At 33.7% G+C, this 15,579-nt stretch overlaps 2 long non-coding RNA genes across 2 annotated transcripts in view; both read right to left on the reverse strand.

Moving 5' to 3' along the window:
- Nucleotides 1-973: 973 nt before the first annotated feature.
- Nucleotides 974-6,388, reverse strand: LOC115938755 (uncharacterized). Its single transcript, XR_004073794.2, has 2 exons — nucleotides 5,312-6,388; nucleotides 974-1,390 (listed from the first exon to the last, which is right to left on the reverse strand). It is a non-coding gene; the product is annotated as an uncharacterized LOC115938755 (long non-coding RNA).
- A 705-nt stretch (nucleotides 6,389-7,093) lies between these two features.
- Nucleotides 7,094-15,579, reverse strand: part of LOC145716069 (uncharacterized) — a 24,481-nt gene continuing 15,995 nt past the window's right edge. Inside the window, exons 3-4 of the long non-coding RNA XR_014138399.1 lie at nucleotides 11,904-12,170; nucleotides 7,094-7,324 (exon numbers count right to left, since the gene is read on the reverse strand). This is a non-coding gene — a long non-coding RNA (uncharacterized LOC145716069). The remainder of the gene's footprint in view (nucleotides 7,325-11,903; nucleotides 12,171-15,579) is intronic.

The following is a 15,579-nucleotide window of genomic DNA, read 5'->3' on the forward strand; positions in this document are numbered from 1 at the left end:
AAAATAATAAATAAATAAATAAATAAATACCCCCCCCAAAAAATGAAGCTGCTCTAAAAAATAAAGCCTATTTAAAAAAAAAGTCATACGATGGACAGACATTGAGATGATAAGTTATATTTTCCTTCTCAGATTATTTTCTAAAAGTTATTTAGACAAAGAACTGAGAGCTAAGACATCCTTTCAAATAATGGTCCTAAACACAAGGGGAAAGGAAGTTCAATGAAATTATTTTTTTGAAAGAAGGAAAATGAAGGAGAGATGGAGGAGGAGAAGGAGTATTATTTATTTAGCATAAGCCATGTTGCATCCATTGTGTTCAGCACTGTACATCCATTGACTCATTCATGATTCATGATGACATTAAAAGGTAGATAGTATTATTGTCTTCAGTCTAAAATAAGAATAATTAGAAATATTAATGTCTTATATCCAGAGTTTTGCAATTAGGAGTTCAGAAATGGTTTACATCTTTTTTTTTTTAATTAAGATTTTTGCTTATTTATTTTAGAAAGAGAGAGAATGAGATTGAGGTAGGGAGAGAATCTCAAGAAGAGTCCTCACTGAGTGCAGAGCCCGATGCAGGAGTCAATCCCATGACCCTGAGATCATGACCTGAGCCAAAATCAAGAGTCAGATGATTGACTGAGATATCCAGGTGCCCTGGGATGGTTTATATCTTACTAGACTTACTCCAAAAAACTTGTTCTTAACACAAGTAAAATATTACAGTGTATTCTTAACAAAGTTTACAACATTGATTTTCTGTAGACTAATAGAAATATGAATAAATATTATGTTTGACCAAATGAAGATTAAACTATGCTATTCCTTTTGAACTCCTGGTTCCTAGAGTTATATTCTGTTTTCTTTTACTTAGGAATTTTTGTTCATAAATCAAGCACTATTTGGTTCATGAACAGATTTTCCTTTGTACATTTATTCCTGTTCAAAATAACCAAAAATCAAATACTCACATTTTAGAGTTTATTTTAGAAGCTGTCGTTTGTTTATATCTTCATCTTGTCTTACTCAAATATTCAGGCTAGGATCAGATAATCAAATCATTTGAAACATAAAATTGCTTTTAAAAAGTCACTGATAGACTGTACATAAGAAACAATAAACATCATTTCACTTAGGCATTATTTCTCTATTTCTTGAAAAAAGAAAAGTAAAAAGTAAGAGATTAATTAAGCCTGGCCAGTGAAGAGAAATGACCACAGAACTTTACATATTGGTAATTGGTGTACAGAGAGAGAGCTCACTGTACTGTCTAGAGATCTCTGGCTTTGGGAACAGTACACTTGAGAATTTGTGGAGTTCTGCAGTCTCAGTAGCTCTGCGATCTTGAGCAGGCCCATTGCATCTTGAAGCTCTGTCTTCTCACCTGCAAAATGAGTATAAAAATACAGCTCTAACTAATTAACAGGAGTATTGCAAAAATAAAACAAGATAAAATAAATGAATAAAAATTTTTGGTGGTAAAACATGACATACATATGTTAATTCCTATCAGCTCCCTAGTGTCCAACAAAGTTAGTCAAAATGTAGCCTTTAAGTTTATCATTTATGTACTTTATAAGAAGAAACTTATAAGATGCTTTTGTGAATTAAAAAAAATAATAATAAATAGCTACTCCCAGAGACAAGTGATCTGTGCAAGTGGATCAGGAGAGGTGGCTAGACATTGTCTTATTATGAGGAACACATTGAAAGGAATTACAAGCTTTAGTGATTCCCCAGAGACAGGTTATACAGGTCAGCTTCTGATACAGTAGAGAAAATATGCCTACAGGAAATTCAATGTTTACAATTACTAACGGAAGTAAAAAATAACAACTATAAGAGTCCTCAAAAGGACATTTGAGTAGAAGAAAGTGTAGTGCAATCATGCAAAGAGCTCTCTGTTTAGAAACAGAAAAAGGATTTAGTGTACTCCCACCATCCCATTATCAGATGGAGCCTCTGGCCGTCTGAGGTTTGGGTAAACTTACTTAAAATTTAGAGTGTCCCTTCTATTCTTCTGACCCTTGTGTCTAATCTAGAAAAAAGAAGTACTGATTCTTTTCTGTCATATGCTCCATACACTCACCTTTTCCCTACTTTACTCACAAAATGTCTTTTTACAGCAAAGTTTTATGAGTTTATTATCTGATCCTAGCCTGTCATATGCTCCATACACTCACCTTTTCCCTACTGTACTCACAAAATGTCTTTTTACAGCAAAGTTTTATGAGTTTGTAACTTTCTTCAAGAGTTTAAGGGTGAAAAGAATGGTAACATTTTACTAAGCCCAAGCTTTTGAAGTACAATGCAGTCTCAATCTCCTCCCTCCTCCTTCTGACTCCTCAAAAATTAGTAACACTTCTCCCTCCCCTAGGCTCCTATGTCATCTAAATCAGGTAAAACCATTTAGAGGCCAGCTGCTAACTCAATCATGCCTACTTGGGAATTTTTCCATTGAAGTGGATAGCATCTTTTTTCACTAAGAGGAATTCCTTACTTATTGCTAAGAGAATAGCATTTTGTCCTACTTATTATTTAAAATTTCCTTTAATCTTTTCTTTAGCTGAGACAGTTAATACTTTATTAAGTAGAAACTGAAAAAGTATAATGTGATTTCTGAATGAATACATAGATATATTTTTTTTTTCTGAATTAAGTGGAGATTGTATTCAATGGTATAAGCCTGGTTCTCACATTAAATAAGCTTAAATGATTTTCTTTATACTACCCTAATTAGGTACCACCTGTTTAACTTCCAGGAACTTCAAATGGACTAAAATTTTGAGCACCAGGTGGGACCAGGGATTCTACATGACTCATTTAATTCTAATACTTATATGGTCTCATTTTATTAATGAAAAAACAGATTTAGTAATTTTGAAAAGATTTTATCATTAAATGGAAGAACATGGAGTACAATCTCAGTCTGACTTTAAGATAAATGGCCTTTGAAAATTATCATGTTGCCTTGGGGAAATCGAAAGTCTCTTAAGGCATTATCAAGTAATCTTAAACTTTAAATTTTAATCTTAAATTTTAAATTTTAGAAGGAAAAATGTCATATGCAACAATCTGGATGAACCTGAAAGACATTATGCTGAGTGCAATAAGCCAGTCATACTGCAAAATTCTATTTATATGAGTTTCAGTTATGCACAATGAATACGGTTAGAGATCTGCTGTACAACTTTGTGTTCATAGTTAACAATACTATATTGTACCTAAAAAGTTTGTTAAGAGGGTAGATCTTGTGTTACATATTCTTATCATAATAAAAATAAATCAATAATAAAATAAAATAAAAGTTACTTTAGATTTCGTAGCAAAAGTAAAAGTGAGTAAAATGAAACAAAATAAAAAAATTAATTCTATAAATTTAAGTGTTTAAACATAAAACAGAAGAAGACTGGCATTTTGTAATTTGATTCTATTTCTTACAAATATTAAATTATTTTAAGGAACATAAAAAGTATTCCAATTCCAACTTTATTTTATAAGTATATTACATATTTTCATATCTCAAATTTTTATATAACACTAATATTAATTAAAAAAAACATGTGAGAGAAGCTCTATTTCAACTGATGATTTATCTTTCCTGTGGAAAATTCAAGAATATCTCATCATGAACTCTGTTTACCTCCTGTTGCTAGCAAGTCTAAACGTCCAATAAATCTCTCACCACTGAATCTCATCCCCTATGGCTCTGTAAATTCCCTAGTGACCCAATTTTCCTCATTCTCCTACTTCCAAACCTTACCTCTGTTCCCCTTGTAACACCTTTTGTCAACTGCAGTCCCCATCTCCCACCCAGTTTCAAACCCTTCTTTGAACTCCCTTGTTATCACCTTATTTTGCTGAAGATGTGACAGCCAATGCAGCCTTCAAAAATGTAAGCTTTATACTCCATGTATTACAAGGCCTGAAGATGGTATATCTCCTTGTATCTCATTTGAATATACAGACCATTTGTTATATCTCAAAAACCAAGAATTCTTTCAAGTTATGCCATTAGTCTTTACTATTTCCTGTCTTGATGTTGGCATCTACTAATATTTCTCACTCCTCTTCATTCTTTTTTTAAAAGACTTTATTTATCTATTTGAGAGAAAGAGAGGAGGAGGAGGAGAAGAGGGAGAGCAACAAGCAGACTCCACACTGAGCACGGAGCCCAACCCCAACACAGGGCCCAATCTCAGGACCCTGAGATCATGATCTGAGCTGAAATCAAAAGTTGGATGCTTAATCCACTGAACCATGCAGACACCCCATCACACCTCTTCATTCTTGAATTCTCATTCTGTCACCTAGTTTACCATTTTCTCTTACATCACCATTTTTGTCATTATTCTTGACATGGTCTAAATTTATATTAATGATTGATTCAATTCCCTGGCCTCCTAGGTCTTTGGCATCTATACTTCCCAACCTACTTCTGAATTCCACTTTACTTATCTCTCCTGTGGTAGATATTTTTGTTACCAATTACTACAATCATCTCTGAAATCCTAACTTCATACATTCAATTCTTTCACCAAATTTACTATTTCCTCTGCTCCTTTACATGAGTGCAAGCACTGCACACATTTTTCGGTCCCAGAAACCAATCCAGTTATTCCATTTGTCAACTCCTCCTGTTTTCTTTTTCTTGTTTTCCAGCTTAGATTTCATGCCTCCCCACCAGAACCATGCAGTTCATAAACTCTTTACTCTCTTGTACCTCACTCCCTACTCCAGCACCTAGCCTGGAAAATTCTAAACCCCAGTGATGAACAAATTTTACCTTTTCTGCATCTTCACATCAGTAGCTGAACATGGCTAGTGAAAACCATAGGTCCCTGCTAACTGGGTTCCATTTAATTGTACCATAAACCTCAGATGGGACCTCAGCACCAGTGGTGAAAGTACTAATTTCCCCAAGGATTTCACTCTTCTGCTTTTCAAGAAGATGATTTCATACCTATTCTTCTAATACACAAATCTCTAGTACTATCTTCCCTTTCTCATTTTGAGTTGAACTCACCTCTCTTGACATGTTGAGAAAATAAAGGAACTAATTATCTGTAGCTATGCATTTAATCTCCCTTCCATGCTCTTAAAAAGGGTGAATTTGCCTACCATACTTGAAATAGTTTACAAATCATTTTTATTCCACATTAGGTTTTTGAAATTTATTTATACCAATATACATGGTGTTTGTTTATTGATTTTGGCTTAAATACATTATTTTGCTGAATAAATAAATATGTATCTATTTTTTCATACTTCTACTGAAAGATGGTTGCATTATCAGTATACTTACAATGTTAAGAGGCCTTCAGTGAACATTCATAAAATTGTCCCCTTGTCTGCCACATGGAAAAGTTTTTCTCAGTGTAGATTTCCGAATGCAGAATTATTGGATTCCCAAGTATGCACATTGTCAAAACTTTAATGGATTAGAGTCAAATTTCTCTTCAAGGTGATTTTAACAATTTACACTCCCAATAGCAATTTAAATGAGTTATATTTTTAACATTATATTCAACACTGGTAAAAGAAATAAGTTATCAGACTTTAAATCTTGCAGAACTGACAGATGTGAAAACTATGTCTAGTTCTAACTTGAATTTTTTTGATCATTACTGATGTTGAGTGTTCTTTCATATGTTTAATAGTCATTCAGATTTCCCCTTCCAGGAATTGCCTGTGATACATTTTACCATTTTTCTACTGAAGATTTTAATTTCTAAACATTTTAAATCATAAAATATATCACAAGAGAATGTGTAAAAACATCCAGATGTACAGAATAACAAATTTGCAAAAGCAACAACAATGTAACTACTCTATACTGTAGTTTCACCTGTTTTCAAAATTTATAGAAATGAAATCATTCAGTATTTATGTTTCTGTCTTCGTCCATTCAGTATAATATTTAAAAATTCATCTAAGTTACTCTATAGTTTATAATTTTTGGTTGCTCTGGTATATTCCCTTGTATAAATGTATCATTATTTGTTCATTTTATTCTTGATCTCATTTTGAGTTGCTTTCATTTTATTTGTCATGAATAATGATATTATGAACTATTACCACAGAATAAATGTTTATGGTAAAACTCCCTAATTGAAGAGTATATGAATTCTCAGCTATATAAAGTAACACCTGTTGTTTGATTTTGCTGTTCTTATTATTTTCAGCTTTAAAAATAAAAGTATAACTTTTACGGGCTTTTTATATTTTCACTGCCAGCATAAGCTCTAATTGCTCCAAATTCTTCCCAACATGGTATTGTTAGGCTTTGTATTTTTTAATTTTATTCTTTTAGATTTGTAGTGTGTATATATTCGTGGCTTTGCCATTCATTTCATTACTAGTTAGATTCACCACCTGCTTAAAATATTTGGCTATTTATGTATCCTCTTTTCTGAAGAATTTTTAGAGTTGCCTTTTAAGAAATCTCCCTCTCTCTCTCTCCTTCCCTTTTCTCTTTCATTTTTTCTTTGCTGCAAACATTTATATTAGGTTATCTGACTTTTCTTACTAATATATTTCAATTCTAAAACTATTATGAATATAATCCCTTTGCCAGTTACATGTGTGGCAAATATCTTCTACCACATGGCTTCCTTTTCTTAATGGTGTTTCTGAAGTTGATGACTTCAATGTAATCAAATTTACATGCCTTTTCATTTACATATAGAGCTGTGTGTGTGTGTGTGTGTTTAGGGCATGAAGTTTGGTCATTTTCTCCATATTTTCAACTGCTCTTCAATTATATCTTTGTCATATACAAATATACACATGTGCATAATTCTGGGTTTTCTAGTTTGCTTCACTGTTCTTGCTCAGGGATTGGCAAACTGTCTCTTAAAAGACCAGATAGAAAACATTTTAGGCATTGGGCCATACATTCTGTGGTGACAAATTGGTGTAGCATAGAATAGCTATATTCTAATGAAACTTTATTTACAAAAAGTGATGATTGGCCTGTAGGTCACATGCTTGCAACTCTCAGTTTTGTCTAATCTTGCTGTAGTATAGTCCTATTTAACAGTTATACTGTATGATAAATCTTACCATTTGGTAGAGCATTCTTACCATTTTGTTATTCTTCTTCAGAGTATTTGGGCCAGACTCAAAACTTTGTATCCCTTCATTAATTTTAAAATCAGCATGTTAGATTTCTTCATCCACTTTCCAAACATTCTAAGGAGATGTGTTACTGGGTATGCAATATATCTGTATTTCCATTTAATATAAATTGACATCTTGAGTTTTCCAAATCATAAACAGTATGTTTATCTCCATGTATTTGGGTTTTCTGGAATATCTGTCAAAAGAGTTGCATTATTTTCTGCATAGATATCTTGCATATATTTTCTTAGATTTATTCAGAGGCACTAGATATTTTGATGCTACTTTAGGTAATTTTGGTTTTAATTTTGAAATCTTGTTGTAAGTAAATATTATAGATTTCTAATGGAGATATGGAATGATATTATTTTTATTATATTTTAATCTTTGTTGTCTTACTGTTCTTTTTTAAAAAATAAATTTATTTAGTTTTAAGTATTCTACACCCAATGTGGGGCTCAAACTCACAACCCTGAGATTGAGTCGCATGCTCTTGCAACTGAGCCAGTCGGGTTCCCCTATTTTACTAGTCTTAAGTCATCGTTTACTCTTTGCAAGTGCAAGAATAACTACCCGCCTCTTGCTCATCACAAAATGTTCAGTGCACATCATTGTTCCTGGAACCTACTATAGTAGATTCTCAAAATATATTTATTGAATGAATGAATGGAAAATGAATAATTAATAAATCTAAAGTGAAATGCTGACCATTATATGATGAGTGTGCATTGGAAATATTGCAAGAGAAAATAATGCTTCTGCATTTATAACGTTAAAATAAAAACAACTTTAGTCTAAAAACTTTAAATCTATAAAATAATGATTCTTTAAATATTTTACTTATTTATTTATTTATTTATTTTTGAGACAGAGGGAGAGAATGCAGGAGCAAGGAGGGGCAGAGGGAGAAAGAATCTGAACTAGACTCCACACTGAGAGAGGAGTCCAACTTGGGGCTCTGTCTCATGACTGCGAGGTCATGACTGCGAGATCATGACCTGAGCTGAAACCAAGAGTTGGGTGCCTAACCAACTGAGCCACCCAGGAGCCCCAAAATAATGATTCTTTAAATGTGGTCTAGGGACAACTTCTTCAGAATTACTCAAGGGCTTATTAAAATGCTGATTACTCCAGCTTTGAACTGCTAGTTTGGAATCTTTTGTGTAAGATTCACCATCTAATTAGCAAAAACTAAATATACGTATATTTATTTTGCTCAACCCACATGCAACAAAGTATACTTCTTGAGTTTATAAACCTGAAATATTTAATTAAATTTATTAGGTGGTTGCTAACAAAATACAAAGTCACATATTTAAATGTTTAATTTACCTCTCCTAGGAAATTGCATAATACTATCACAGTATGTCACAACTTCTTGCCATAATGAAGTATTCTTCTAATCATCCTGTTTCAGATCTCTTAATTAGAAATTAGAGACTTGGTTTTCCAAATAATTTTGGAAATTGGCTTAAACCTCAGAATTGAAATACTACTGTTTATAAACTACAGCTCAAATCAGATGCCCTTGGGCTGTTGTGCTCTTGTATTTGAATTATAAGAAAATTACTTACGTTTCAGCTAAGCTTTCTGTCTCCATTTTTAAAGATGATGATACATTTAGATGCCCAGCTAGAATTCAACAATGAAATTACGCCCTATGACTTCTTTCCTTGCAACTTCTTTTGTTTAGAAATACATAAAAAGAAACTTGACATTTTCTTTCATATTTTTGTTCAGATTTCCTACTGAAGTTTTTGTTATTTCCTCATTTTAATAGTGAATTCTTCAATAAAATACATTTTAACTCTAACATTTGTATACTTAGCTGTCTGCAACTGTGACATTCAACTGTGATTCCATTTTCCTCAGGAGAGTGTGTTTTATTTATATCAATAGAATGATTTGAGTGATTAGCTCTGTATAAACCTGGCTCTTTTGTTCCTCTGTGCTTATATCTCTGCAGGTAGAGTGGACAGGGGAAGACTGAGGGTCACATTTACTTTGTTTAAAAAATGATCTATTTGCCCTTGGCCATTTTTTGATTAAAGCTCATGTTAGCTTATTTCTCAGAGTGCTTAGATTGGTTATATAATTAATAAATGCCCCAATTCTCTAATGAGTTATACCATTTTGTCAGTAGCCTAGTCCCAATTTAAAACAAGAAACATTTATTAATTTGTTTATATTATTTAATAGAGAATTATTTTGTGTCTATTTTCCCAGTTCACTGTTGCCAATACCATATAGAAGGAAATCAACAGTTTTTTCAGAAAAGTACCAGCCTTCTGGTTCCCAAAAGTTTGAGCTAGGCAACTTCAATGACCAAGGAAATTTCTAATGCATAGTAAGAGCTTAATAAAAATGTGAGCCACTAATAACTATTATTGTCAGGAACAAGGAAGCATAGCACATTTCCCTAAGGAACTGAGATCTTAGAACCCTCAGGATATACACTCTAGACTCCTTGTAGAAGCAATAACTGGTGTACCCATTCCACATGGAGTATGTTGCTCTTCCTCTTGTCAGAAAAGATGAAATCTGCACACGAAGGAAATAAATAAACCCCAAACTGCAACAAAAGGACTACATTTTGTTTTACTCTCTAGCCAGGGCATGGGTTATTCAAAGCAATTATATATACTATGTTTTCTTGCTTTGTTCTTATTTCCAGATTATCTCATGTTGCTCACAGAACATCACTAATACCCAGCTCTCTTCCTCTTTGTATGTGACTCTCTGTCAGTCCTCTCTATCTCCCTTTCTTTTTCTGTCTCTCAACACAAAAGGACAAACTGAACATACCATATTATACAGTAATACAATTTATAAGAAAAGTCATCTTCTCCAAATCCTAATTGATGTATGAATACCCTTTAAATCATAATTATAACAATTTTTCAGAAATTCATTGCTCTTATTACTTTTTATTCTGAATGTGTTATTTTTTTATCCTGAATTTGCATCTATTATTCCCAAGACCCTTACCCACCTGATAAAAGTGATTAAAAATCAATTTTGGCATGTGGTTACACTGATTAAACTTTTTTGTGATTTTTCACCACAAAATTAATTTTAAAATCTTGTATCCTACAGATAATCTAATGGTCTCTGGAGAATAATTTGCATCAATTAGATTACAAATTCTCCTTAATAATAATCATATTTCTTCTATTATACTGTTTTTTAGGTTTGTAAAACCACACTTATTACATTTGATCAGTGTTTTTTTTCAGTTTCCTGATATTCTATTCAAACAGTCTAGGATGGGCAGAAACATAATCTGAAACAAACTAGATCAAGGAAAAACAGAATTCATGATTTTTGATTATTTTATAGCTATAAAATTGGAGGATTCATAAATAAGCTTCTTACTATATGTTTTAGGAATGCTAACCTAAATCATTTTGTTTTTTTTTCTTTTATCTGACAAGTCCAGAATGTGAAGTCATTGCCATCATTTCAAAATACTAAGCCAAAAATTTAATTTTTCTTTTTTTCAGGCAAAATATAAGACCTGTTTCAAATATAACCACCTACAAGATTTCATTACCACAGTCACAAATGTCTATTCACCATTTAATTTTAATATGGTTCTTTTATCCAGGTGTCAATTTGGATGATGATTTTGCAATTAATATGAATTTAAAAATTTCCTCTATGAGAAATATGAATACAAGGGGAGGATTGTGAAAATCATGATCACTAAACTTTATACACTTTCACACTCCTGCAGCTGCACCTTAGATATTTAATTCCCACTGATTTCAAAAAGAGGTCAGTTTATGGAAATGCTCTACAGGCAAGCAGAGGTTGAATAAGTGCAAAATGCCTGTGAAATACTCAATTTAAGAAAACAAATTTTAGAAAATGATATCTAGGGAAACCATAAAAACGAAGCATTTTGAGCACTTCATAAAAGCCAAAAAATAAAACAAAAGCAAGAAAATAAGCAACCAAACAAAATAAAAACCCAAACAACTATGAGAGATGATAACTACATGTAAGATTTCAGCATGTAAAGCTTTTCTACAAGTGATTATTTCTGACACAATAGAGTAAGTCCTACTCCAGTCACTCATACTGAAATAACAATACCTTTTAATAGCTAACTTATTTTGCAAATTTCCATGTGTTTTAGATAGAAATTATATATTAAATGTCACATATCAGAGACAACTTTTTATAATCACTGCTTTTTCAGAAGGTTTTTCTTTATAATTCCCCCATTTTAAAACACATCCCCGTAACATGGCTACTCCTTCAACAAATGTTGCTCTACTTTTCCTATTCTGCACCTCAAAATCTGTTCCAGAATTCTCTACTCTCTCTACTTTTTCACTACCTACTTTATCCTTAACCTCTAGTAATACGGCTTGCATTTTTACTATTCTACTGTTTCTTGCAATTGCTAGGAGTAGGACAGGATCAGCTTCTCACCCAAGATTGGTAGAGAAGTCCATACCAGTGACATCATACACACGCCAAGAGAGTTCCAAAAGATATCTTTCGAGATGTTCTGGGAGCCAAAGGAGGGCCAAAGTGGTTTTGGTTTTTATTGTCATTAAAGTGCAGTGGTTGCTGGGTTTAGGGTTCCCACATTGGGCTGGATTTTGTGGGGTTTGAATTTCTCCACAGCATCAAGAAAGTGAGCAATGGGGTTTTCCTATCAGATTGCTCAGATGCAGTTTACCCAGATACGGAGCAAGTGAAGAAGAGGAGGGAATAAGATGTTTGCAGTCAAACATCAAAAATGGAGTCAGACACTACATTACCTATTGAAGCAACGTTCTCTGTAGAACTGATACATTTCTGATTGGTAAGTCCAAATGTTTACAGTCAGTCCTCATTGTTCTTCAAAACATGCTTCTCTGTGGTAAATGGTTCTCTGTTATTGGTCAGTCTCTTGTAGCCAGAGGAGAGGGTCTTTGGAAGGGATAGATGCTCAAACTCGGGCTCAATTACTGGGCTTCTACAATCACCTATAGCCCAGTAGTAAGGAGTCATACAAGATTCTGACAGCTTTATTGATTGACATGTAGCTGCAATGAAAGATGAGAAAGAAGGGATTAAAATTCCCAGTGACGGTAGAAGTGTTATGTAAACAAACAATTGTCTGTTAAGCTTGTAAACTCTCTCTTACATTGGTTTCCATAAGAGAAAGTATCTAACCACTAATCCCACCTCATTGGCTATATTTTCTTTCACTCTTTCATGTTTGTTTGCTTTTTTAAATATAAAGCTTTTAAGTATATTCTCTAAGTTCAGTTATTTGACTTACTTTAATACATTATATTTATATTTACTGCTTAGTGTTTTACTAGGCATTTTTGCATACTGATGTGAGATAATTCTCCAATGGGTTTCTCATATTTTGGCTCATCTTGTGAATTAGGCATTGATTTCCCTTTGTTAAAAATTGTTTTTTCAAGGATATCAGTACAGAGAACAGTCGGGGGAAAAAAGAGATAGTGTCTCACTCTGGAACAAAGTAAAGGCATGATAACTGTCCTGAATAATAAAGAAAATGTCTCCCTCCAGAGTAACAGGCACACTGCATATGCAAGTATCTCCTTGTCCTCTTTACCGTGCCCTGAGGGAATTGGGATTGGGGAATTAGTGGAGAAAGCTAATGTTCTCTGACCATGGTTAAGCAATTGTGTGTGTGTGTGTGTGTGTGTGTGCCTGTACTTATGACCCCAGTTGGATGCTATCTCTCTTTACTCAAACTCCTTTAGCAAAAAAAAAAAAAAAGAAAGAAAGAAAGAAAAGAAAGAGAGAGAGAGAAAGAGAATAATGGATTAGATCATCCTCAAAATTGACTTCTACACTAATAGTCTGTTTATATGAACATACTTAGACCTATATTTTTACCTCTCCCTATTTCTGTCCTCGCCTATAGAGAAATATATCTATGTCTATATCTACCTATTGTTGGAATCTCTAATTAGAAACTGATGAATGCTACAAAGAGCAGGAAGAAAGTGCTACAAAAAGCAGGAAGAAAGTTCACATAAAAGTGAAAGACTGGGTGGTAAGGTGAAATGCTATATTATATGGTCAAATATCAAATATGATATAAAATATATAAAAAATATTACCCACAACAGCAAAATTATAGTTTTGCTGTTATTAAAAAGATGGAAAAAAACAAATCATGTATATAATGGCGGGATGTGTTTTTAAGCAGAGCTGGGAAAGCCAAGGCAATAAGTGAATGGGCTCAAGGAACTGGAAGGAGGGCAGAATGGGGGGAAAACAGTGATCAAGAGGCAGAATGATGTGGGTGGTTAATAGAAGTTGTGGCTTCTACTTGTCCTCAAATATTCTCATTCTCCTCTAGTGACAGAATCCAAGTTTTTTCTTGACACATCATTCTACTCTGCTGTCTTAAAAATAAGAAGCTCTAACACCCATCTTGGGGCATCAGGAGATGGCAGAGAGTTGAGCTAGAAGGAGCAGGTTTTGCTAATAAATTCACACATCTGTCATGTCAACCCAACCCTGGGCTACCTAACTTGGAATTGTTAAGTGAGAGATAAATACTTTCTCATTCATTAGGGCATTACTTTGGGATTTCTGTTTTAATTGTCAAAGCTATTCCTAATTAATACAGGTAGGCAGAGATCTAAAATAAAGTTTTATTGATCATATTAAGGGTTTTAGATATTATTCTTAGTAAAATGGAATGTTACTGAAGGATTTTAATGTGGGTATTTGAGGTGCTGATCTTTAACATTATATGTATTTTTGAAAGATCAATGTCCCTCGGTATGAACAAATAGTTTCTAATGTGGTGAATGTCTAAACTTACATTCCGTATCTTCCTCCAAATTATATCATTAGTGATTTTTGATCATCATTTTGAAAAACCAGCATGCCTACATGATATATTATCAATAACAACTTAAAAATTATAAAGAAAGAAGGCAGACACTTATCACACTTTTAACTAACCATAAATCTACTTTGAGGACCAACAAGACTAGATTCCCAATATTAGCTTCACCATTCATTAACAAGGAAGGCTTGGTAAGTTACTTAATTTTACCAGTCAGTGTACTCATCCTTTTTTTTAAAATTTTAATTTAATATGTTATGTTAATTACCATACATTACATCATTAGTTTTTGATGTAGTGTTCCATGATTCATTGTTTGCATATAACACCGAGTGCTCCATTTAATACATGCCCTATTTAATACCCATCACCAGTCTAACCTATCTCCCCAACCCCTCCCCTCTAGAATCCTCAGTTTGTTTCTCAGAGTCCATAGTCTCTCATGGTTCATCTCCCCCTGCTGATTTTCCTCCTTTCATTTTTTCCTTCCTACAATCTCTTTTTTTTTAACATATAATGTATTATTTGTTTCAGAAGTACAGGTCTGTGATTCAAAAGTCTTACACAATTCACAGCGCTTACCATAGCACATACCCTCCCCAATGCCTATCACCCAGCCACCCCATCCCTCCCACCCCCCACCATTCCAGCAACCCTCAGTTTGTTTCCTGAGATTAAGAATTCCTCATATCAGTGAGATCGTATGATACATGTCTTTCTCTGATTGAGTTATTTCACTTAGCATAAGACCCTCTAGTTCCATCCACATCATTGCAAATGGCAAGATTTAGGTTTTTTTGATGGCTGCATAATATTCCATTGTATATATATACCACTTCTTCTTTATCCATTCATCTGTCGATGCACATCTTGGCTCTTTCCATAGTTTGGCTATTGTGGACATTGTTGCTATAAATATTGGGGTGCATGTACCCCTTCAGATCACTACATTTGTATCTTTGGTCTAAATACCCAGTAGTGCAATTGCTGGGTTGTATGGTAGCTCTATTTTCAACTTTTTGAGGAACCTCCATACTGTTTTCCAGAGTGGCTGCACCAGCTTGCATTCCCACCAAAATGTAGGAGGGTTCCCCTTTCTCTGCATCCTCGCCAACATCTGTCATTTCCTGATTTGTTAATTTTAGCCATTCTGACTGGTGTGAGGTGGTGTATCATTGAGGATTTGATATGGATTTCCCTGATGCCGAGCGATGTTGAGCATTTTTCATGTGTCTGTTGCCATTTAGATGTCTTCTTTGGAAAAATGTCTGTTCATGTCTTCTGCCCATTTCTTGATTGGATTATTTATTCTTTGGGTGTTGAGTTTAAGAAGTTCTTTATAGATTTTGGATACTAGCCCTTTATCTGCTATGTCATTTGCAAATATCTTCTCCCATTCTGTCGGTTCTCTATTGGTTTTGTTGACTGTTTCTTTTGCTGTGCAAAAGCTTTTTATCTTGATGAAGTCTCAATAGTTCATTTTTGCCCTTGCTTCCCTTGCCTTTGGCGATGTGTCTAGGAAGAAGTTACTGTGGCTGAGGTCAAAGAGGTTGCTGCCTATGTTCTCCTTTAGGATTTTGATGGACTCCTGTCTCACATTGAGGTCTTTC

This window comes from Leptonychotes weddellii, chromosome 11 (assembly GCF_054177405.1).
Source record: "Leptonychotes weddellii isolate Sample4059 chromosome 11, ASM5417740v2, whole genome shotgun sequence".
In the NCBI taxonomy this organism is placed as follows: domain Eukaryota; kingdom Metazoa; phylum Chordata; class Mammalia; order Carnivora; family Phocidae; genus Leptonychotes; species Leptonychotes weddellii.